This window comes from Tiliqua scincoides, chromosome 3, assembly GCF_035046505.1.
Source record: "Tiliqua scincoides isolate rTilSci1 chromosome 3, rTilSci1.hap2, whole genome shotgun sequence".
NCBI lineage: Eukaryota > Metazoa > Chordata > Lepidosauria > Squamata > Scincidae > Tiliqua > Tiliqua scincoides.
In genome coordinates this window covers 132469853-132496396 of record NC_089823.1, presented here as the reverse complement: position 1 = coordinate 132496396, position 26544 = coordinate 132469853, and the positions used below count along the sequence as shown (strand labels likewise).

Below are 26544 nucleotides of genomic sequence, written 5' to 3'. Positions count from 1 at the left end.
TTATTATAAAATAAAATCAATACAGAACAAATTAAAAACAATTCAACAAATACCACAGAAAATTATGAGAATCAACTCACAGAGGACAAAGACCAGAAGACAAAGGAACACTGAAATAGCATGGCAAGAGGAGGGAGGGCTACACAAAGCTCAGAAGGGAAGGACTGCCCCAATCTGGGCCCCACTACCTAAAAACATCCCCTTAGATCTCTGTGTGTCATGAGAGAGATGCAATTTATGCAAAGCCCTCTTTGTTTCTTTCTCACCCAGTCTCTAATGACTGGTTCATTTTCCTGTAGACTTCACTCAAACCCTGAAGGGGCATTTCATGGTCCTGAGGTAAATTACACCTAGGGTGAACTTAGTCTACAAAGTTCTCAAACTCTGACCCAGACAACAAGGAGTCTTGTGGCACTTTAAAGTTCAGCCATTTCACCTCATGGAAAATGGAAGCTCCGTCAAGGGGTCTGTGGTGTACAAAAATCTATGCTTCAATATGTGGGTTAGTCTTTAAACTGCCACAAGACCCTTTGTGATTTTGGTTGCTACAGATGGTCAGCACAATCCTATGCACTTCCGTCTACTCAGAAGTAGGTCCCATTGTGTTCAATGAGACTTACATCCAGGAAAGGGTTATAGGATTGCAGCTACCGCTCTGGAAGTTCATTCTCTGTTTACGAAGGGCAGAACTAGGTAGGGATGACATGAGTGACAGGTTGAATGTCTCCTGAAAGTTGCTGTTACCCTGATACTTCTGCAGACAGCGCTAATGTTCAGATGAGAGACTTGGAGAAGGTGCTTAATCCTGTCCCTCAGGACCACTTTCCTTATCAAAGTACCCTCAGCTGTTTTCCCACTTATGGGGGAAAAGATAACAGATTTATGTATCCTTTTTCCTAAGGAGATATGTATCTTGGAGAAATAACACTGGTCAGGAGAATGAAGAATAAACACCCCATCCCTCTTGTATCACTGTTCCAACCATATTTTGAGTCCGCCACCCCCAGGTTGCATTAAAGGAAAAACTAAAACACAGTTGGAGACATTCCTGTATCTCCCTTACATCCTGTTTTGGCCTAAATGAGAATCTATGAACTTAAAGAGTTGCACCCCAAAAGGCTCTATTAGCTGCTCAGACAGTTATTCCCAGGTGTGATGACTGAGCTGTCCTTGCTCCTTTTTATCCATGTTTTCTATGAAAGCCTTAGCTTAAGGTTCAATTGAAAGGAGGTGGGTCTCTCTTTGAAATCAATGTCATTGCAAAAAGATTGCATGGCCAAGCAGACAATTAGTTTGTTGGCTCACTGTTTTCCTCTAGGTCCAGCCCTAGCCAGTATATCTGTTGAGAATGGTATGTACTAGGGCAAGTGGGCATCAAAGCCCAAATCTTAGGGTGTGTGGGGATACCCAGATGGTTGATGAACCAACCAATTCACATCCAGTTGGCAAACCAGAGACATCATTGTAGGTTTCTTAAGATCAAACCCAAAGATGCGTTGCAGGTTGACTTCCTCAGAGATCACAACAGTGTGAGGTCAGGCTCTCACCCACCTCTTGGAGATAAGAGTGGTGTGATGGACTGTCTGAGTTAACTTTAGAATAATTACAGCTAGGGAACAGTGAGATTTAGGATCCAATCCTATCCAAATTTCCAGCACTGATGCAGCCTTGCCAACAGGGCATGCACTGCATTCTGCCTGGGGTGGGGGGGGCAGTCAAAGAGGCCTCCTCAGGTAAGGGGATATTTGATCCCTAATCTCACAGCTGCAATGCAGCTGCATCAGTATTGGAGAGTTGGATAGGATTGGGCCCTTAGACATATTAGGACATTATTTTTGCTTGCAATCACCTGGTTGTATGTTTGCTAGGACTTGCACCTGGGCACTCACAGTACCCAACCTATTTTCCAAATCTGCTTGTTTTATTCTTTTGTTCTTACAGAGAGGAATCGGTGCTTTTGAGGATGGTTTTGTTAAGCCACAAGGAATTCCTTGTCAACACAGAAACTAGTGATATTTTAATCCATTACTATTGTCTACCCTCATTGTCCTGACCCCTTTGCTGCATTCCACATTACTGATCATCTCTTCTATTCTATTACTAGCCTTGTGGTCTGTGGTTGGCAACCTTCAGTCTCGAAAGACTATGGTATAAGCCTACAGCACCCGGTATTCCCAGGCGGTCTCCCATCCAAGTACTAACCAGGCCTGACCCTGCTTAGCTTCTGAGATCAGACAAGATCAGGCATGTGCAGGGTAACAGTTGCTGTCATTGCTTAGGATTTCATAATCTTGTCTTTCAGCTGATTCTCATATGCACCTATGCCATCTGATATCTCATTATCGCTTCATGACTACAAGTTACACATTCCACTGTAAAACATTATGATTGAGGCGATGTGAGGGACTCTGTGTCTGGGCCATAGCTCAGTGGTGGAGCATGTGCTTTGCCTGCAAAAGGTCTCAAGTTCAATCCTTGATATTACTAGGGCAGAGAACAGTTTCTCTCAAACTCTGGAGAGCCACTCTCAGTCTGTGTTGACTAAACTAACTTAGCTGGAGCAACTGTCCAACTGTATAAGGCAGCATCCTATGAGACTGCAGTAGGGTTGCTGACTTACACAGGAAACAGAGTTGTAATAGATGACATTTTTCTTACTGCATCTACAAAATTCATTTTTTGAATTTCTGTCATGTACTTGTGAAAGGAACAGGAGCCCAGCTGGAGTGGGGAACAGAACTCTAATTTGTGCAAAGTAGGAAACATCAAATGAGGTCTCATTTAGTTCATACTAACGAAAGATCAAAAAGGTAGTAGAATTCTGGAGAAAAGCCAACAGGTGCTGAGGAGCGTCTGCTTCAGGAAGGCTTAAATCACTTAAAGAGGATGCTCTGAACATTCAACATTTCCCATTTGTGACAGCACAGAAGAAAACACTGAGCACGAAGAAGAATGAAAACAAAGAAAAAATACTAAAGGGTCCCAGAAGAGTATACACAAGAATGGCATTTAAAGAGGGGAATAATACAAAGATGTGATGTTAAGGCTAGAAGCCTGAAAGTTAAGATGGTTAAGAATTTTGGGTTCCTGGTCGAAAGGAGGAATGTAGACACAGTGTGTCTATCTGACGGAAACCAGATAGATACAGTGTTGGAAACTGTTGGGACAGTGATAAACAAAGATGCAGTTTTAAGAGAATATAAGAAACTTGGTGTTGCTCTCTGCAGAAAGAAAAAGGAGAGGAGGCATACAGCTTGATAAATTAGAAATTATAAAAGGAGCAAATTTATCCACATTATCAATAGAAATAAAATACTACACAAAACAGTAAAGTTGTATTGGGTCCATATTATTATGCACCCCCATCAACTAAGGTAGAAATCAAAGGCAGTCAAAATAGGGGACTTCAAATACTTTCACACAAAGACAGGATAAAGGAAATTTTGTCTTTGACCATTTGAGTTTACTAGATATGATAAATAACCATTCTAAAGCACAAACAATCATGGGATTGACAAGAGAAGATTTAATCCTGAGTGGGGCTGGTGTAAGATGCAAGCATTGCCAAACCACTTGAAAGGAATGATCACACAGCGATTAGATTGCTATTCAGTTCCACACATATGTGAGTATGTGATGAAAACTTCCAGATAAGTCACAGCTGAGTCTCATTTCATTTCAGGATAGTTGTTTTTTTTTAAGTGATGGAATTATTTAAAATTAAGAAGACCAGGTCATTTCAAGATGATTTTGGAGACTATCATGTAACCTCAGATAAAATGTACATTCAAGATTGAAAAGTGCAAATCCACAAGAATGCAAATATGCATAAATGGCAGCATCAATGAAGTCACAAAAAGCAAAAAAACAACAACACAACCCTTTAAAAATTTAATAATAAAAATTTCAAAAACATAAACTGGTAAAATATATATGGTTAGATATGATTGAGAGTAAGTCAAGCAAAGACATAATTTGAATAATAAATTGAGAAAGATTGCTAACTAATTAAAACAATTGTTTAAAAAAAATACATCATAACTAGGCAACCAGCCAGGAAGACAGAAGGAGGGCTGTGGCCCAATTCTTTCTGGGGCCTAGAGCAGGTGCTTATGCAGCCTCTGCTGTATGATATCAGCTGGCTGGGAATCCAGAACTGGAAGAGAGGTAAGTGAAGAACTTTTATACTTACCTACTCCGCTACACCATGGTCCTCAATGGACCTTCTCAAACCCATGCCAGATCCTCTTTTGCTGGCATAAATCCAAATAGGTCCAAGGGGTTGGGCCATTAATGCTGGTTATTAGTGTTGTTGCCAATACCCATCCTGGACTGCTTTTGATATATGCCCAGCCCAGTCCCATCACTGCCCCGATCCTCCCCCAAAATGACTCTTCTGCAGACCCCCCTGCTGCAGCAAGGGCTTGGCACTCTGTTGGTGTGTGCTCAGGGCTGCCAGCTGTTTGTGCTGGTGGCTCTGGTTCATGTGATGTTGCTGCAGTTGCTGCACCAGCAGCTCTGGCCTTGAGTGATGGACTGTGAGTTCTGTCGGCACAAGGCCTGCGTAACTTTAGGCCGCCCAACAGCAAAGGGGAGAAAGGATTATAAAGGCAGATAGGAAGATAACAGAGAAATGAAATGAATTCTTAGCATCATAGGTCACTGTGGAATATACGGGAGACAGAGTATTCTAATGTGAAACATATTTTTAAAGCATCTGAAAAGGTATATCAAATGAAACAGATGATGAAGTTTTAAAATTTATAGAAAAATTAAAAACAACCAAATAAGTGGGTCCAGGTAGCATTAATTTATGAGTGCCAAAAGAACTCAAATGTTATTGTTGTTTTAATGAAAACATTAACCTTATTGAAATTGGTCTCCCTTACTAGAGAATTGGAAGTCACCTGCTTTCAAATGTAACACCTGCTCTAAAAAAAGAAATCCCTAAGAAACTACAGAACCTATGAGAGAAATTAATCGGGGGGGGGGGGTACAAAGTTTCTTCTGGGACCCTTCCCAAAGGCGGAGGGGGCAATGGGAACAGGCAGACTGGGGGGCAAAATAAGGCCGGGGGAAGGTGCTGACAGCCACAGTAGTCTTTGGAGCCCTAGGCTTCTTGATGCAGAGCCCAGGTCTACCCAACCATTCAGCATTGGCAGCTAGATAAAGTAATATTAAAAACCAAACACACTCCTAGGTCTCTGTAAAATCTTTGAAATATAGAAAATCCATTGCAGAAAATTAGTATTATCGTATTTAGGCTCACACTAGAATGGACCAAAATGAACTTCTGCAGCAGCTGTAGCCTCACAGCTGGGTCCCTGGGCTTCTATACACTCTTTCATGGTTATGGGATCCACAAGCCAAAGAGCTACTGTGGCAGGCCAGTTTCCTCCCAGATTTGGCTGGGTCATGGATGCATTCCTGGGCCTGGTGTGCATAGCTTGCAGCAGCAGTTAACACTGCATGCACGTGGTTGTGCCCTGGCATCATGCTCAGGCAACAACAACAACAACAACAGTATTTATATACTCAGGCAGCGAGTTCAGGTGAGATGGGAAAATGTCAGATCCCAGGAACTTTCTGGGCCCCCTCCTTTGGCTCCTTTCTATCCCTGAGTCCGGGTACAAATTATCCCCTTTACCCCCCTCTCCTAGGCCCTGCTACAGAACCCTCTTCCTAACTGGTATCCCTGGTAAAATGATGGATTACTAGAAAAAGGATTGATAATGAAACTTTCACTGTTATTATATAACTCTCTGGTGTGGGTGTAGCTACATTTGGAATAGTGTGTACTGTTCTGTTTGTCCCATCTCAAAGAAGATATCATAAAGCTGGAAAAGGTAAACAAAGGACAGGTCAAATGACCAAGCAGTTGGGTTTCATCCTTGTGAGGAAAGGCTAGAGAATATGAGGTTTTTTTAGTTTCACAGAAAAAGTTGAGTCTATTGTCCGCTGAACAGTGGACATGTCAGAGGATGATCACTCGATGAGAATGAATGCAGGTAAGTTTGCCTTTCACTTTGTAATAAAACTTGGAGTTACCCAATGCAGTTCATTGGCTGTAGATTCAAGACACTCAAAAGGAAGTATTGTACTTCTTTACACTATGCACAATTATATGGAATTCACGAGCACAGGACATCAGGATGTCCATTGGCTTAGATGGACTTTTGCAACATTAGACAAATTTGTGGAGATAGATGTATCAACAGGGCACTGTACTAAGGATTAAATGCTGGGGTTACACAACAGGGGAGGGCTAGTGTCTTTATGCCCTCCTTGTATTTTCCAGTGGCCTGTGGCTGCTGCTGAAAACAGGATGGTAGATGAGATTGACCTTTGCTCTGATCCAGCAACACAGTTGCTATGTCCTTAAGTTGTGGTTTCGAGGTTTCTAGCAGATAAGTTCTAGAGCTATACAACCACTGAAAACAGAAAGGGACACATATTACAACTGTTCCTTCCTTGCTCCCACAAAGCACCCTGAAGTTATGCTTGTGTGAGCATATTGATCCCCCCTCCATATTCGTGCCCCCTCCCCTGCAGCAGCCCCAGGAAGCAGTGATGGGGTACAGGCAAGGGATGGAAACAGAAAGCTATAAATTATTTGTGACAGGAAAGCAATAGTGCCGGAGAGCTACGCACAAGTCCTGTGTCACTATTAGATTCCTTTTAGCCTGATGACACTCTAAAAGAGGTTAAGTGTCTGATGGAATCCTATACGTGGGGGGCAGGGGGAGCCTGGGAGCAGAACAATCCACGGAGAGGGGTTATATCAATTCTGCAGGCCAATAATATTCCTCTCATTGATCACAGCCCAAAGTTCAAAAATCTCATTACAGCTTGGCAGACCTGGAACTTTTCAAAAATCAATAGAGTGATATAATGTATGTATACTTAGTATAAATGTATCTATTCATCAGTCCGTCCATCCAAAATCTGCCCGAGGGGTTCTGAATTAAACCTACACATCATATCATGTTCGGTTATATAGTAATGTATTCAATAGTAATAAATGAGTACCAAAATCTCTTTGGAAAGCTTTGGTGACACACACAGACTAAAAAGTATTTCCTATTATTAGTGTCATGGCAGGTTTCCTTCATGGTGTGGTCATTCCACTAAGCATCATTTAAACGGAGGTGACATCATATATCTTCATTCCTGCCAGTCTGCTACCACACACAAGCTACTCTTGGGAATGACAATTGTTTGGTCACCAAAGTGATGACTAAATTGGCTTCCTAGATACGCTTCCTATTAGGATGCTCCTAACCCTAGATACTCAAGATATTCTGCCTCTAGAACCTGCAGGCTGGAAACAATCAAGAGAAAGTAGCCATCAGCTTCCATGATCTACTTGTGAGCTTCCTATAGGCCTCTGATTGGCTGCTGTTCAAGAAGAAATCTTGGACTTTGGTCCAGATTGATTGATTGCTGGTGTGATCCGGCAGGGTAATGCTTATAGTGCTCTAACCCAAATCCATATGCATCCTATACAGTATGTTGAGCAACACACTAGAAGATTAAACAGCAGAATTTTTTTGTTTTGCTTTGTTTTGGACTCCATGTGCTATAATAGAAAATCTATTTTATTATTAAGACACTGTTTTTTCACCCCTTGGTAGTACTACTACTACTGGTAGTACTTTACAGTATAGCACTTAGCCCCACAAGGTGACCACATGGTGCTGCCTCACCTGGTCTGGCCCCACTACAAGTGGTGGTGGCTGGGGCAGCCGTGAACCTGTGGGCAAGATGTGTCTGTGCCGCTTCTAAAGAGGCACAGTTAGGTGAAGGAGGGTGCAGACCAATTTCCCAACTGTGGGGCAAGCCACCTACTCCTGTGGCACAGCTGCTGTCTCTGGTGACAGTGATGGTACCCGCAAGAACAGTACTTGCAAGAGGTCATATTTGAAAAGTGATACTTGCAGAAAAAAGGTTCAAAATCTCTGCATGAAGATAGACAAATGTAACATAGAATTGTGAAAATGCAGCACAAGGGCCCCTCCCATGGAAGGGTGGATGCCTGTCATTTTCTTGTAACTCGTTCTCATGTGTGGCTGTGTCCCACTTCAAACCAGCTCTAACAGATCTGGTACCAGCCAACTCCAGGCATGCCTGGGGCAGGAAAGAGCACAGCAAATGTGCTATGTCCACTTGTGCATACCCATTTTTGCTAGGGAGGGGACTTGCATCTGGTCAGACCAGCGGCAAATAAGGCAGCCTAGCCACAGATGTGTCGTTGGAAGGACCACTACGAGGTTATGAAGTTTCCATATCCTAGCTCTGGCTGGGATTTTACCAGGGGTGGGGAGGTACGCAGGACACCAGCATACCGTCCTCTGGGCTGCATAGCACAACAAAGTTGTGGAGTGGGGCCGGGGAACATACACAGCACACAATGGCATAAATGAAGTTATGGCCTTCACATCAAAGCCTTGAGGAAAAAAGTGCCTTTTCTGAGACATTGTTATAGAGCAAAGCTTTAGAAGAACACACAGCATTTCTGCATGATCAGTCAAAGGGTGTCACATTTGCATTTTGATCTGAAAGTTCCTTTTCAATGCCAATTGTGCAGAAACTTGCCCTTCCATAATAAACAGGGGAAGGAAAGCTTTGCTTTCAGCTGAACCAGCATGGAAATAGTTTTGGTGGGCTTTGCTTGCCCCCTCAAAACTTTCCATGCATGTCCACCTAGATACTAGAAGGAAGCATATTTAACATTCTTCAACTGGGCTTGTATTTAGGACACTATACAACAGTACCACTCCTCAGGTAGCCTATAGGGCATGCCAAGAAATTTCCCCAACTTGGGAAACAAAGAACCTCTGTCAACAACCTGTGCAGACCCTGAGCTTCTGTGGGAAGCTCCCTGACCACACTGACCAAAAACAGGCTGAATCCCTTTATATACTTTCTGAAATCCCTTCCCTTGACCTGTGTGACAGAAAACATTCCCAAACTTCATCACTTGTACTGGGAGTGGACTTCCAGAGAGTACGTAAATTATTCATACGTACTTATAGTAATTATTACAGTATTAGTGAAATTGGGCTTAGCTCAGAAAAAATTAGCTTGAGGATTTCAATAGTAATTTTGCTCCCAAAACCTGGAAGTGTCCCCAGGCTGTGTCCTGGCCTATCTAGAGACTGCACAGTCCTTTGCAGTCTTAAAACTATTCCTTAAGGGCTTTTGCACAGTGCTGTGTGAGTTGTGATTTGTGTCCAGGATTTGGTCAAAAAGTAGGGAAACATTTGGAATTGCATAGCTATTTGTTCAAGAGCTTCTCTCTTAAAAAGTTTTGTTCTGCATTGTTGCTGTGTGTGGTGGGGATTGGTTAGCTAGTTCGCCTGCTCACTACTGCTCTCCTTTTCAAAATTTGTCAAGATGTGCTCAGCAATGCAGGGAAAGTTGAAAGCATCTCATCAAAAAATTGAAATGTAAAATGAAACTAAACAAAGTTCATTAAAAGGTAAGTATATTTCTCTGAGAGTTAGCCATGTTTCATTTCTCCACTTTAAAACATAAGGCCAGTTATGCACTCTTCCATGTTCTCCAACTGTACAAACTCAGCACAAATCTCCAAAGTCAATAAAACTAGGAAATTTGTGACATAATAGTGCATGCATTAGAGAGTGAAACAGATTGCATTACTTCCTCATTCCTGATTCTCATCACAGCTGAATCTACTAGCTGGTTGCAGAATTTCTAGTTTTGTCAATTGAAATTACACCATTTCCACAGTTGTCCAGTTTGGATTACATAGAGTAGGATGGGATAGCCAGATCACAAGACAAACATACCAGTACAATCCTGACCTTTTGTCACAATTGCTAGGTAACAGAAACAAATATTTCCACAAAAATTCACTGTAGAATAAAATGGTACCTTTCATTAATTTGGTATGGGTAGTGTTGCCAGATTTTGCACTTGCCTTTTAAAAACCAGGTAAAATCACGTCTTTTCTTGGACCAATTTCTCTAGATGTAAAAGCTTCCCAAAGGTACAAAACTCTCCATCAGGCACAAGATAGTTCTGGGTGACCTTTGTGAAAAGTGGTATAGAGAGAAAGGGGCAAAAATAGAGGTCACTGATGTTCTCCCCCCCCCCCCCCGCAAATGCTGTATTGTGTTTACAGCCTAGGGTCCTGTTCAGAAACTTGCCTTCATGCAGCTGAAATTGCATGGGATGGGGAGGAGATGGAGAGCATTGGTAAGCCCCATGCACATGGTAACATGCTCCTAAAGCCCCATCCCGTCCCCCCACATGTGCAGGGTTTGTCTGAAGTATTGCCCAGTGTTCAAGATGTCAGGAAGAAATCTCCCTTGGAATTTGCCATTTCAAACAAATGCAGTATGCATGAGCGCAGGGGGTGGAGCATCAGGAGTGTGTCAGTGAAGGGGTGGGACTTACTGGCAGGCTCTCACTCCTGACCCACCATGCAATGCTGAACAGTGCTGAGTTCTCACAAATAATATACAAGACTGCAAACCTTCAGGCTGTAGCAGTTCAGACTGCAAATGAGTGATCATATAACTGCACGCTTCTCAATTAGAAAAAAAAAAATCCCTTTCTTAAAAGTGTTGGGAAGACAGGATCAAACAGAACCTTCTACTCGACATGCCAGCTTTCTATATGTGGGGAACCTTCAGGGTTCTGGCACAGATTATGCTATTTTTGTGCATATGCTTCTATGACTGGGAGAATACAGCTTTATGAAGGTATATCTCCTGTGCAGGATGTGTGTGTGTGTGTGTGTGTGTGTAAGAAAGAATTATGAAATACTAAGCGAATGTGCCATATATCTCATTGATTTTTCAGACTCCAACTTGTCTTCCATCTCTTTCTATTCCTTATCCTGGGGGCATGGCAACAAGCCCCTATTTTAAATACCTTTGCTTCCTTCCACCTCCTCCTCCCACTCCTCCAAAAAAGTGTCAATATTTTATTTGGATTTTTAACTTCACTCCATAACAGTTGCTTGACCTCCTGACTCGTACGAGTCACATAAATTCTGAGACTTTATTCAGGAGCCATGTTCATGCTATTGAATAAGCAATTTGGGAGGATGAATTAATGACTTGTGCTGTTGCTGGAAAGTCCCTGAAGAAATATTAAAATTGCTTGCAGACTGAATCAATACTCACTGAACACCCAGTGTGAGGGCTTGGAGGTTTTTTAATGGTGCAACAAACAGAAGCATTTGGGAGGTGAAAGGGAATTCCTGGACACACCATAAGCATTCACGAATTCAGTACTTCCTCCTTCCATCTTTTTCCAATACCAGTTGATCCATTTTAAGCTCAAAAACTGGATAAAGGTGCAATATTCTTGATCAGGAACCCAGCACAAAACAGTTCCTGCTTCTGATGTATATTTGGCTAAGATCAGCAACAAGGAGGAGTTTCTTGTGCGCAGCTTCATGCTTTGTAGATGTAAACTGGGAAGAGTGAGGGTCAGTCCTGACAGGGTGGAGATAGTTGAAGAGTTGCTAGGTCTCTAGCATCCTAAATCCTGATGCTCATACAATGGGCCTGATGATGCACTTGGTTGCCAAGCCTTGAATAGCCAACAACAATAAAAATGGTTGAGCCCAAAATACTGACCCAACAGTACAGCAGCAATACAAATGCCCAGAAAAATGGTGACAAAGTGAGAGGTGTTCCCCCTAATTCTGCAGTTAGGATTTTTTTTTTTCCTCATGGAATAAAGTGGAAATCTGGCCAAAAATTAAAAAAAACAAAAAACCCTTAGAACATATTTTCTTTTTTCAGAATGTCAAAATGCTTTTAAGAATGGTATTTTAAAAGGAAATTGTTTCAGCCAATGAGATTGCTGCAAGATGCCTAGATCCCAAGTTCCAAGGTCATGCTGTTCGTGGAGACAGCATTGCTACTACATTTATCTGAGCAACTAAACCAGGCCCTCGAACAGTTCACAGATTAAGACAGGGATATGTTTGTAACACCTCAATTCCAATTGCAAGGATCATTGCCTGACCTTCCCTTGGTATATACACATACACACACTATTACATATCGTTGACAACTGTACACTGCCTGCTGTATTTGCTTACACTGCAATAGTTTGTCCTGCACTGATTTCAAATGGAAGAGGGTGTTTTGCTATATATTACTAATAATTTGATATTAATATTATTTTATCATGGATAATATTATTAATATATATTTAGTTATAGTTATATTTTAGTTTTATTTAGCTGATAGTTATATTATTTTTAAAAAGAGTTCACAAAGCAGAGTCCACTAACAGCATGACCTTGGAACTTGGGATCTAGGAATCTTGCAGCAATCTCACTGGCTGAAACAATTTCTTTTTAAAATACCATTCTTAAAGGTATTTCGACATTCTGAAAAAGAAAATACGTTCTAAAAGATTTTTATTTTGGGCCAGATTTTCACTTTATTCCACGAGGGAAAAAAATCCTCGCTGCAGAATTAGGGGAACATAAATGGAAAGGTGGTTCCCTGCCTCCCCAAGGTTTTCAAATCTGAAAAAGACGCAAAAGAGACACTAGGAAACAGCCACTGAAAAAGACACGATGCTGTAGTGAATGGGGACCATCGCTTTCCACTGCCAGATACAGCAGAACTGCCACTTAAGAGGTGCCTTTTAGGCTGTCTAGCAAGAAAATAAAATTGTTCTATGGTATGCTATGAGCTGTTCAAAATGGGTCTTGCAAGCAGGTGACATGGCAGGTACTGCAGGGTATCTTGGTGTTCATGTACACACATTTACATGCATGTGCACTAGAGACCAGATGTAATATACCCCATTCAGAGATATGACTTCTGGATTTAGCTTTCTCTTGAAGTCTCTAGAAGACTGACAACAACTCTAGCAGTTCACATCAGCTACACTTTCATCTCTTTTGCCCCAGTACCTCCATCTTCTGCACCATGCAAAATAAACTGATGAATACTTGTATTCACCCACATCAGTGATCAAGGGACAAACTAGTATGCAAAAGAGCTACAAAGCTTCTTTCCATTCATGAGAATGTTCCACTGCATGCAGTCTATAAAGCTCAGAGTTAAATTTAATAATCAGAAGCAAAGGATTCGTTGGACACTGGTCATTGGTGCATCTCCATTAAGCCATGGTGTGTGGCTACTGCATATGATGAGGAAGTCTCCTGTCATCAAGTGATATGTAACACAATCCAGATTCCAACTATGTCCCAAGCACAAAGTAAGAACTAAAAACCTCAAACAAGCAAGCCACAATCAGTGAGGTCGTTCCAGTTAATAACTATGTGTGTATTATAATACAGTACAGATGGGTTGTAGTTGAGCGGGTGCACAACTCATAAGAACCTAAGAACAGCCCCACTGAATCAGGCCTTGGCCCATCTAGTTCAGCTTCCTGTATCTCACAGTGGCCCACCAAATGCCCCAGGGAGCACACCAGATAACAAGAGACCTCATTCTGCTGCCCTCCCTTGCATCTGGCATTCTGACATAGCCCATTTCTAAAATCAGGAGGTTGTACGTGCACATCATGGCTTGTAACCCGTAATGGATTTTTCCTCCAGAAACTTGTCCAATCCCCTTTTAAAGGCATCCAGGTCAGACGCCATCACCACATCCTGTGGCAAGGAGTTCCACAGACCAACTACATGCTGAGTAAAGAAATATTTTCTTTTGTCTGTTCTAACTCTCCCAACACTCAATTTTAGCGGATGTCCCCTGGTTCTGGTGTTATGTGAGAGTGTAAAGAGCATCTCTCTATCCACTCTGTCCATTCCCTGCATAATTTTGTATGTCTCAATCATATCCCCCCTGAGGTGCCTCTTTTCTAGGCTGAAGAGGTACAAACGCCATAGCCTTTCCTCATAAGGAAGGTGCCCCAGCCCCGTAATCATCTTAGTCGCTCTCTTTTGCACCTTTTCCATTTCTACTATGTCTTTTTTGAGATGCAGCAACCAGAACTGGACACAATACTCCAAGTGTGGCCTTACCATCGATTTGTACAATGGCAGGACTTTGTACAACTCAAGGACTTTTACAGCAAGAGTGACCAGTCACAACCCAATTGGTCACAACCCAATTTTTGGCAGGTCACAAAACTGACAAGGCAGTTTAGGCTATGTGCATCAAGGGTTAAACACCTGCTTGGGGGGGGGGGAGCACTGCTGCCCAATCACCATTACAGCATCAGAGGCTTGAGCGGCCAGTAAAGTGAAACTTTTTTTCAGGTGGGTCCTGATGCTAAAACGTTTGGGAACCACTGCTTTAATGTACAGTATAGGCTGTTGTCTTCCTCAGGGACTACCTGAAAGTCACCATATGGCTAATGTTACATTAGAACTACAGTCCTATACCAGAGTAAGGTCTATTGAACACAACAGGGACTTCCTTCCGAGTAAACCTGCCTGCATGAGGACTCTAATACTGTACATCTTTTATATTTGAGATACTTTCTAGTCCCACACTTCAATTTTTATACATTTGTATTAAACAACTATAAGCCATTTCAAGAGTCTGGAATGAAATGAACTAGATCTTTAAATGAAGTGTAATAGGTTTCTAAGAAGGAATAAGTATCAGGAGAAGAACACATTCTAATGAAGAAATGCAAAGTTGATTTTTGATGTTGTTACAGTCTTTGTGAGTCATGGATATGGAAGATGTAGCTCCTGCACTTCAGCGTTTACCACTATACAACCCACAACTTCAGTGTAGCATCAAAATATTGTGGGCCCTCATTACCCGTGGGTTTGACACCTGCAGATTTGACTCAACGTGGGTTCCAAGTCTGTGTCTGGTTTTCTTTTCCTATTTATCTAAGACAGTGTTTCTCAAACTGTGGGTCAGGACCCACTAGGTGGGTCATGAGCCAATTTCAGGTGGGTCCCCATTCATTTCAATATTTTATTTTTAATATAGTAGACTTGATGCTACCACGATATGAGAATGCATTTGGGGAAATGTTACAGACCTGTATTTTTAACGAGCTGCTATGTATATACTTTTAACAATGATAGTCAGTGGGACTTACTCCTGGGTAAGTGTGGGTAGGATTGCAATCTAGGATTGTTAAAAATTTTCCTGCTTCATGGTGTCGCTTCCGGTCATGACATCAATTCCGGTGGGTCCTGACAGATTATCATTCTAAAAAGTGAGTCCCAGTGCAAAATGTGTGAGAACCACTAATCTAAGAGGAAACATACTGACATTCTCCTTTAAGCAAAACAAAAGAAATCTGAAGGCACAAGCCACCAAAAACACAGTGCACAAGCCCCACTAAAATGACCAGAGAGCTCAGATCCCCTTGATTTCAACAGAACCTGTACATAACTTTGGGTGAATTGAGCCCAAACGTTAAGAGGCCATGCCATTTACATGCACCCAGACAGAGAAGGCATCTGGCTGACTTGAGCCATCATCTCAGTCAGCTCTTCAGGAAAATGGAAACAACTACCTACTGTACTTCCCAAGGCTGTTGCAAGGGCATAAGGACTGAAGCTCACTTTATATGCTAAGAAATTCTATAGAAATGTAATTAACTAACCAATACAGTGTCCTGGTGCTCAGCCCCTCCTGTGTTGCAGCTCCTGATTTCTCACCCTGACTTCCTTCAATGTTAAGGTCACTTTCCAGTCTGTCAGTGAATAAAGGCACACTCTCCCTAGTCCAAATGTATTTGGGTTTGTAACTATTGTTCTGTGGTCCCTCCCCAAAGCTGTACTGCCATTGTATGCTCAAAAAGATGTTTTCGTTGTGTTGTGCTAGGCAACCATTATTGTATATTAATACCCATGGTTGCACTTTTGTGTGCCAGCTGCATTGATCCTATCAATATAATTTTGTAATTCTCTGTTTTCAACATTGACTTAGTAGGTGGTCCCAGGGCTCCAGTGTATTGAATAATGATGTCAGGGTTTTGTAATAGCCTCTTGTCAGTGCTGAGAGTGGCTGTTTTTTTCCTATTCCACAGCTGGGATAATTTATGTGTTGTGATGTTCCTCGTGTTCAAGAAATTGTAACACAGTTGTTTCACCCTTGCTACCCCACACTACCCTCTTTGGGTGTGAGAGCAGACTGAAGAATGCTGTGTGTAGATATAAGTGCACATCAAGAGACAGTTGGCATCTTTTTTGGGAATCTGTATTTGTGAATGAGATAGTTTCATGTTTCTGTGAATGCTGTGCTGCCAACAATAAAATGTGTTCATTTTTGTTTCTGTGTTTGTGTGTGTTTTTGGGTTAGATGTGATGGGTGTGCTTTGTGCATGTAAAGGACATACCTCCATGTAAGCATGAAAATATTTAAGTCGTGTTCATATGTGATATGCTTAGCCTGACAATGAGAACATATAAGAAAAGTAACTGACTTGGTATTGGACCACTCACCAGCCCTACAGAACCCTGCTTCTTCCCTTGAACTGTGTTCGTTGGGTATGTCTACAATAACAGATCCCTAAATGAAGACTACTGTAGATGTGACAAAGCAGACCTGATTGCTTGATCATCTGTCAGCCCGATTCATGTATAAAGTGGGAAGTGTGGGGTACATGGGTAAGGAAGGAAAAAATAAACTCTTACCACCCTGTTGTTCCAGATACTTTTCTCCTAGCCTGTTCACTTTTGATATAGGAAGTGGGCTAGGTAGTGGAAGAAAGGGGTTTGGGCAGAATACAGGGAAATGTTCCACTCGTCCCACCCACTCAATATATTAAAAATACACTCCACCCTCTGGTTTACAGGATGGGACAGACAGGAACCACAAACATAGCTGCCACTGTCTTGTTTGCTGCTGGCATGCTAAGAGTTAAATTCTTCCATGTCAATAGTTACTTCCAGGTTTGGCCCAACAGTTGTTGCATAGAGTACTATGAAAGTTACTCTAGACATTTCTCAAGAGAGTTTTTCAAACTACAAGCTCTTTCAGAAGGACAAGAGATTCCTGGTATCCAATGGTACTGTGAGGGCAACTCCACCTAGAAGATTTGCATAATATTTGGGGCATAGGGCCTTATTTATTATGATGATCAATATCCTGCTCTATCCTTGTCAATTTATCTACTGCCTAAGGCAGCTTACAGTACATAAATAAAACAAACACAAATACAAAAAAGGAAACCTCTTGGCGACACGTCACCTCCTGGCCATCTTTGCTGACTCTATTCTCTTCCTTCTGTCTCTGCCTGATTCATTTCCCTCCTAAATCTCTCATGTGTTTGACCTTGAACAGGCAAAATGCTACCAAGAAGCCTCCACTCCCCCATCTGTCATCCTCTCCATGCCTCCCCCTCACCTTCCATTTAGGGGTGGTAACTTCTGAGGGAAAACTTGGGGGGAAAAAAGGAGGCTGGCTTTAAAATAATTGGAGGCTGTTAAATGGAGGAGCCCAGCATATCACTCTGGTAATGGAAATAAATTCTGTTGTATTTGCATTTTAATTTTCCACATAAACAAAGGCCCAGAGTGTGCCTTCTTCAGCAGAATTGGCGGACGGAATTTAATTAGAAATGAAAAGTTTATAGGGTCCTCTTTAATGCGATTAATGCACAGTTAACATTTATCACATACATATGCTGGATTTGCCTTTTCTAAGCAGCCACAGGCCATGAAATGAGTTTCTTTTCAAGGTTTTGAGAACTTATGAATGAGGGCTGTCCACTCTGGAAGAGGCAGTCCAAGGGACACTCTCCTTGCCAAACTGCAGGAGAGCCTGGAGCTCCAAGGACTCCGGTCACTAAATAGGAGCTCATGTTATCTGTGAGGATGGGAATAGATGGCTCAGGTTGATTCAGCCCTGCAAGCCAGTAGAGGTCTTTCTGAATAAAAGGGCCTTGGAGAGGTGTGGTTTTAAACTTTAAACAGATTGAACTTTCTCTCTCCTCCCAGTCTTCATTCACAATTAGGCAATTCACATCCAAAAATGGTTACACTGATTAATTCTATGGGCCATGGCGTCGGTGCTCCATTGGCAGTGCCGACCCAGGCTGTTGCAAAAGCGCCATAAGACACTTTTGTGCTGGAGTTAACAACGCATCACCGGTTCTTAGCCCAGCACCATTTGGCACTGGGCCTCAGTGCCTTAAGACAGATGCTGAGAGCTCCTAGCAGTGAGTACAGCAGGGTGGGAAGGGGACAGACCTGGGTAGGGCAGAGTGGGTGAGGGGAGGAGTGGGCCCAGGAGTGGGCAAATGGTGTGGCAGGTTCTGCCGCTAACTTGCCTCCTGGGCCAGGAAACCCAGCACTGGTCTCCTCGGTTCTGTGCCTGCTTAATAGCGGATCTATACCCGAAGAGACCCATTGGGGCCACCTAGGTGTTCAATTGGGTAAGGGAATATTTGTAACCCTGAGGAGACCTGGCACTGCTTCCCTGGCCCCATAGGATACAACTGTCGTTATTTTGGTGCTGCTGTAGCCCTGAGCACTAGGGAAGGATCGGATTGGGCTGTAACACACATTAATGAACAATGGCCTCCTCACATGAAAGTGGACGTTCGAAGACTATGCAATCAGGGCTGTGCTCCTATCCCTACCATATGATCACTGAGTGTTTCTGTGCCTATTTCTGCCCAGCCCGCAGGTGGACACATTTGATCCCTGTTGTATATATGCAATGTTGGGCAGAAATGGCTTAAACAGACAATCCTAGATAAGAGACAGCAAACCCAACTAAAGCCTGATTGAATTTGCTTCTAAAATTGCTCCTCTTTTGCAGATTTTACTAGAGTCCGATACTTGACAGTTTACAGAACTGCATATTTGAAACCATGTAGACCAGTGGTTCCCAAACTTTTTAACACTTGAACCCACTTTTTAAAACAACACTCTTTCGGGACCCAAGTAACTTTATAAGACTAAAAAAAAAGTTTTACTTTACCACCCACTCAAGCCTCTTTTTTCATCCTTTTTACTATGGTGGTGGTGGGGGGGGGGGCACCTTCTGGAGTATTTGTTGAGCTCCATGTTCATTAGATCAGGACCATTCTGGTCATCCTTCATTTCCCTTTGCCTGGCCTTCAATTAGAGCCAGGGTACTATTCTGCCTACTCATGAGTTAATACACACATGTGCCTCAGTTTCACTTTCCATGGGGCTGAATATACTTTCCTTGTCAGCTTGGAGCAGGAGAATTCCTTCTCAAGAGTTTGCTGGGGCCTGTGCTCATTGGATTGGGACCATTCTAGAGGTCCTCTCTAGAATCCTCTAGTGTTCTTCTCAGCCTGCTCTTCAAAGTTGACCAAAGCACGTTTGCCTACTCATGAGTAAACACACACAAGCAGCTTCATTTTGGTTTCCATGGAGCTCAATACATTTTCCATGTCAGAGATCAGCCTGTCAGTTTCGTGACTCACCAAAAATCAGGTTGTGACCCACTTGCGGGTCCCAACCCACAGTTTGGGAACCAATGATGTAGGCAAAAAAGCAAAGGAGGGATTTCAGGGGTAAAGCAAACCACTGGCTGTGGAGGAAGACATACAAGGGTGTAATCAAAAGGGAGCTGGGGAAGCACTGCTCCAGGACTTCACCAACAGCAAAGAGTCATGATGGCATCAGCAAGAGTGGACAGGTGCTGCTTTGGACACTTTTTTCAAACTTAGCTGAGAAGAAGAAGCAGGCTCAGCAATAGGAAAACTGAGAAATTAACTAAGAGGCTTAAGCACTAGTTCTCCTTGCCCCCAAAGGGAGGGGAAGGGCTGGATGGATGGAAGGAGGGAAGAAGAAATGACTGGAACTCTGCTTCCCCTACCTCCAGAGGAGCTTCTGGGCTCAGCTGAAGATGTCCATCCGCAGCCTCTGCCGAGTTCAGACTGAACTTTAAAGCTCAAAACAAGTAACTTCCAGTTCCTCCGTGAAACCAGAAGTCATGTATTTTGAGCTCTAAAGCTGTCTGAGTTCGGCAGAAGGCGGGGATGGATGTCCTCCACCTCTGCTGAGCTCAGAAGCCCCTCCAGAAGCAAGGGGAACAAAGCTCCCCTAGCCTCCAGAGGGGAGCCCCAGACCACAGGGATGGGTGTTCACCTGTATTTACGGTTTCAACTATAAGGGGGCAGAAAAGCCTGTACTTTTCTCTTCCATCACTTGGAAATTGAACATTTTCATTCCTTCCAATAGTGCCTCTTTTGTCCCTATGGTATAGGTTCTTGGTGCGTACTGAATTTGTACCTAATATTGGAATTTGTCTGCCAAGTACCACTATCTGCCTGGCACAATGCAGCCTGTTTGACTAAGAAGCTGGATCTCAAAATTTCATTGGTACAAATGAAATTTGGGAATCTGAAACATTTTAGCAATTAGGGAGTCAAATCTGAGGTGACAATAAAAATGTACTAATCTAGGCTACAGTCTTATACACAAGTGGTTTTCAAACTTTTAGCATTGTGACCCATTTTTTAGAATGAGAATCTGTCAGGACCCACCAGAAGTGATGTCATGACTGGAAGTGACATCATCAAGCAGGAAAAGTTTCGACAATCCTAGGCTGCAACCCTACCCACACTTACCCAGGAGTAAGCCCCATTTACTTTCATTGTTCAAAGCATATACATAATTGTTTGTTGAAAGTACAGATCTGTAACATTTCCCCAACTGCAGTCTCATACCATGGTAGCATCATCTACTATATTAAAAATAAAATATTGAAATGAATGGGGATCCACCTGAAAGTGGCTCGCGACCCACCTAGTGAGTCCTGACCCACAGTTTGAGAAACACTGCTATACACACTTACTTGATGGAGTAAGTCCTATTGAATACAATGGAATTTACTTCTGAGTAGACTTGCAGAGGATTGTGCTGTATGACTTCCACTACTACTCCCATTTTACAGCTAAAGAAAACATGTAAGGGTGTATTCAAATTATTCCAACAGAGCTGAAGAATACTTGCTAACAATGAAAGAGCCTAGTGTTTGTTCTCTAGGTTCATTGTCTGTATATTTTGCAGACAAATTATTGAATGTATTCTCAAATAAATCCATTAATTGTGCAACTCACCAAGAATCCCTGTAACTTATGGGCCTTCAAAGCAATTTTGGGTTTGGAGAAAAGTGGGTTTTACAGTTGGGACAAAAGCTGACCATTCACAGTCAGCACCTTACAAACTTCAAACATTTTTAAAAAACAAATTGTGTCCTCAGGTGTCCCTTCCTGCTACACTCTCTCACCAGGCCACTGACTCCCTTGAGACAGCGCTCCTGTTTTTCCAGTCACACACCCTCCAGAAGTCCCTCACATGTCCTCTGTCTCTATCCAATGCCACAGACATTCCTGACACCAATCTTCCACCACTGTCACCTTTGAAAAGATACCATGAACACTGCCTGCCAGACCCCATTATCATTTTATATGAGGAATGAGTCACAAGATAAATGGGAGCAATAGGCTGAACCCAGTTATTTATTCTCTCCCTTCCTATGCAGGATAAGCAGGGTCAGCCTTTGCATTTCTGGAGTCTGATGCAACAAGGTCAGCCTCCCACACTGTTTTGTTGACTCTGCATGAGTGTGGGACACAGTTGGAATGCAGGGGTGTGCTGTAGAACCAGATGGTCGCCAGTATGTCAGCTATGTGGAAGGGGTGGGGGCTGCAAGGCATGAAGGCTGGGATTGTATGAGACGGCCTCATTGATCATCTCCTATTCACAACCGCACTAGACACCCAATGAGAAGTTACAGTGGACTGCAACAGTGATGAGATCACCTTTTGCACCTTCATAAACTGAAGGAAAAGGCTACACAAATTAGGATTATTACACTAAGTTTGTCTTCCAGGGTTAATTCCCTCTGACTTTGCAATGAAACGTTTAAATTGCACGCAAGCTGAGCCCATAATGGAGAGATCCTCATGAAATCAGCAGGCAGTCTGCTCTTACTGATTGCGTGATAACCGAAGGGTCAAATGTGTGTTTTTACTCTTTCACCTGACCCATGTGTAGAGGTGTTTTGAAAAACAGTGTTATTTTACTCAGAAGTAAGCCTTTGTGTTCAGTAAGACTTGAGGCCCAATCCTATCCAGTGCCAATGCAACCTTGAGGTAAGCAAACAAATGTTCCCTTACCAGAGGCCTCCATGACTCTCCTCCCACCGCAGAATGCAGCGTAGGCCCCACTGGCACAGCTACATCATTGCTATAAAGTTGGATAGGAGTTGGCTCTTAGGCTGTAATCTTATCTTACTTGGCGGAAACAAACAGCCCTACTCATGTGGTATGGTGGAGTTCCATCCCCTGGGTGAGAAGGAGAATTATTGGGAACCTGAATATTTTAAGGGGGAAATATGTCAAACCTTATGGAATTCTCACTTTGAGAGGAAGCTGAAATAAAACGGAAATTTTCAAATCAAAGCCTAGAGCAGCCATTTTCAACCACTGTGCTGCTAATGGTCCCCAGGTGTGCTGTGGGAATTTGGGAGAGGGTCATTTATTAATAGGGCCATTGGGGGATGTGAGTCCCCCACCAATAGCATGGTGTGCCTTGTCAATGGTCAAAATACTGATGGTGTACCTTGACCATTTTAGTGCCCTTTTGGTGTGCCGCAAGATGAAAAAGGTTGGAAATCACTGGCCTAGAGTATGGTCTGAATGCAGTTCTGAAGCTAAGCATATATAAGCAGCTCTGAGCTCCTTGGAGAAGCACAGAGATTAAACCAATATCTTAAATCTACACAGTTTTAAAAACCACAAATTGAATTCAAGCATTTGCTCTTTACACACATTTTAAAGAGCTAAATACTTTTAGCTTTTTTGGTTCACTTTTACACTTTTGTTTATTTGTGCTACAACCTTTGACTTGTACTTTGTTTCACCAGCCAAGCCTGTGAATTTATCAACTAGCCACAAATCATACAAGATTACCTAATGCCAGTGTCACAGAGAGAAAGAACACCATGAAGATCAAACTGGAAATATTTGAATATTGAACAACACGATCACAGCTGTGAAAGACACAAATGACATGGAAGATGTCTAATGGGAGGTTCACAAACAGAGAGGTACATTCAAAACTTAAAGACTCACAGGATGTTGATTTTTGTTCTAATCAAAAGGAGAGAATAAATATTGTAAGTCATCCATGCAGAAGCTTTGAGCTTTGCTGAGGCAAAATGTGCAAAGGTCATTTCTCCAGATGTTCTCAAACACCCTTCTAACTCAGGATGTTCTAAGATCATCACAAGAATCATTCTTGCTTAGTTATTTCCCTCATATCATAGCCAACCTGTTTCCTAGAGCTTTTAGTTTAATCTACCAACCAAATCACCTGTGGCCCCTTGAAGTGACAACATGTATTCTGGCAAAAACTTTCTTCTTGTTTCTTATCTTTCTTTTCTATTTGGGTTCTGCACTGAAATATAACAGATCAAGTGCTATCCTTTGCCTTTCATATTCTTTTGACTGATATCTATTGTTGGTCTAATTTACATTTCCTGAAGGAGTATGTGGGCATTTGTATACACCATCAGGTACTGTGGAGAGCTACCCTATTCTCAGCTTCATTACTTTATCCTTCTGCACAAGATATTGGGGGACTGCAGTCAGCACATTGACAAAAGCAAGACACAAACTGTCTCAAATCTGAACAGTTAAAAACATTCTCCAGAATCACAAGCAGCCAACCAACAGTATATTCAGAAGCCAGCTTTAGAGCTGGGGAATATTCAAGCTGGGGAATAGCATATGGAAAGGACAGTTCAGGGGGACTTAGAGGAAAATCTTGTAAATGAAGTGGGAAAGTAAGCATCAAAATTGAAGGTGGGCAAATACAGAGAAAAAGGGAAAACAAAAAACTTGCAAGCCCTAACTACTCACTATACATGTAAATAACAGCAAAGAATAATATTCTATAGCACAAGGTTAGAGCGTACAGTATTCAGAAACATTTTCACTACCCTGAAACATTCCAGTTGCACTTTGAGTTGATGCCCCTCTAGGCATGAGCCCTGCTCTGTGCTTGCCAGATGCATTTCTGATTACTGCCGCAGTATTAAGGCATTCCCCTCTTGCTGGGAAGGTGGAAAAAAACCCTAACACCAGGCCATTTACAGAACAAACACTATCATCATAATATGTGCAGCGCAGAGTGTCTGGTCCCAGTCTCTTCCTGCAAGGGAAGGCTAACAAGCTGCGGTTTTTCAGGACGTGGGAACATGACAGCAGTTCATAAAACCATGCATGGTGTGGAAAGGATGGATAAAAAGACATTTTTGTCTTGTCTCAGGAAATTCAGGACAGTGAAAAAGAAGTGCTTCACACAGCACATGATCAATGCTTGTAATTCCCTGCCTCAGGATGTGGTGATGGGCATTAGCTTAACTGGCTTTAAAAAGGGATTCAAAAAATTCATGGAGGACAGGCTTAACAATGGCTATTAGCTGTAATTACTACGTACTATCTCCAGGTTCAGAAGCAACATTCTTCTGAAGACGAGTTGCTGTGAAGCAGCAGTAGGAGAGGGCTATCTGCCTGCATTTCCCATTTCTGGACTTCCTAGATGCATGTGATTGGTGTGGAAAACAGGATAATGGACTTGAGACCTTTGGCCTGATCTAATGGGGCTCTTCTTCTACTCTTGTGTTCAGAGTAATGGGCTTTGTCTGTTCTCACTTCCAGCTTTCTGACTTTCTCTTTCAGTGGCAACCTCACATCCTGCATCATCTTACAAAGGAAAATGAGAACTTCCTTTCTTTCTTTCTGTGAAACATGACTGGCGTTTTTGTACCTGCAACAAAATGTTAACTCAGCTCTGAGCTCCTGTTAAAACAGAGACTGGAGCTGGGCACAGAGACATCCCCTTCCCTTGAAATTAGCAACTCAAAGTGCTTCAAGGAAAGTGAGGCTATGTTGCTTCAGCAAGAGGATACCTGATCTGGACCACAAGCAAACAGAAAGTATGGTGCAATTATTCTCTTGTGGAGCACCTGCAATCATGGAAGGTAAGCTGTATCATTGCAATAGCAAAAAAAATAGCACATCCAGGTTGCTTCTGGTTCTGTTGCCTGGAAGCAGAACTAGGTCCCAGTTACTTCCTTTCCATGACAAACGAGGCTTGCACCTTCCCTACCCCTTTTGCGGAGCAGAAGGGGTGAAACAAAAGGGCCACAGAGAAATGCTTTTACAGACAAAAATGTCATCTCCCCTTTCCTCACAGATACACACACAGAGTGCATGCAGGCTGCAAATTAGCTGGTCAATTTCAGAGAAGAGACTGCAATCTTCTCATCATAGAATGCTCCTAATATGTGCTGCAGCCATCCAGCAGGAAAGTAAACATCAGAGGACATTAGGACAAGGATAGCAAATCACACCCAAATATAATAAAGCTTCAGTACAGTCCAGCTCACCATTTCTCCAGTTTTACTGCTCTCACCTTTCCAAAGTCTCCTGTTCCCTTAATCAACTCTGTCCTTTATGCTTAGAACTCCCACCCAGTCAGCACTTCCACCTCCTTCTCTTCCTTGGAATCCATCATCAAACCCACAGTTTCCATGACGCTTTTAGTTTAACCCAGGGGTGCCCAAACCCCGGCCCGGGGGCCACTTGTGGCCCTCGGGGACTCCCAATGCAGCCCTCGGGGAGCCCCCAGACTCCAATGAGACTCTGGTCCTCCAGAAACTTGCTGGTGGAATACATGCTTGCCCAATGTGAGTGTTCTCAGCATGAGGGTAACTGTTCAACCTCTTGCATGAGCTGTGGGGTGAGGGCTCCCTCCACTACTTGCTGTTTCACATTTGTGATGCAGCAGTGACAGCAAAGGAAAGACCGGCCTTGATTTGTGCAAGGCCTTTTATAGGCCTTGAGCTATTGCAAGACCTTCATTCATTCATAGAAGTTCCATTTCTAATATATTAATTTATGTAAATTTATTCAAATTTGAAATTTAAATTAATTCTTTTTCCCCCGGCCCCCAACACAGTGTCAGAGAGATGATGTGGCTCTCCTACCTAAAAGTTTGGACACCCCTTGTTTAACCCTTTAGTCCTTATTCCCTTCTGAAACTAAGGCTGCAATCAAATGTACCCATACCTGGAAGTAAGCCCTATTGACCATAATGGGACTTACTTCTAAGTAAACATGGATGGGATCACACTGTTAGTCTTCCCCATTACCTCCATCTTCCTCCCCTTACAAACAGTCTCCCCTTGTGTCAAATTTTAAATAGTAATCTCATTGGGCACTGTCTTCATGAATGTCACCATGTCAGCATCAGGCAGTTTGGTGGAGCTGTGTAACTAATAAAGTATTTAATAATTAGGTGTCCAATAGAATATAGGTCAGACCTTATCATTCACAGATTTTTGCATATGTGAATTTGACTCAACACAGGTCCCCCACTATGCTCCAGTCATGTGTGTAGGGTGTTCTGAGGCCCAGGGTGGCTATGCCTGGCGTTTTTGTAGGCTTCATAATACCTTCTAAGGCAGTGATTTCCAACCTTTTTCATCTCGCGGCACACCAAAAGAGCACTAAAATGGTCAAGGTACACCATCATGTTGGTGTCATGTATTTTGACCATTGACAAGGCACACCATGCTGTTGGTGGGGGACTCACATCCTCCAATG

General features: G+C 42.6%; 1 protein-coding gene and 1 pseudogene across 2 annotated transcripts in view; both read right to left on the bottom strand.

Annotated features, from left to right (window-relative positions):
* The window catches only part of PAX2 (paired box 2), a 156769-nt gene that overhangs the window by 97717 nt on the left and 32508 nt on the right, over positions 1-26544 (bottom strand). The window lies entirely within an intron of this gene.
* On the bottom strand, positions 2154-2270 carry LOC136647032 (5S ribosomal RNA; annotated as a pseudogene).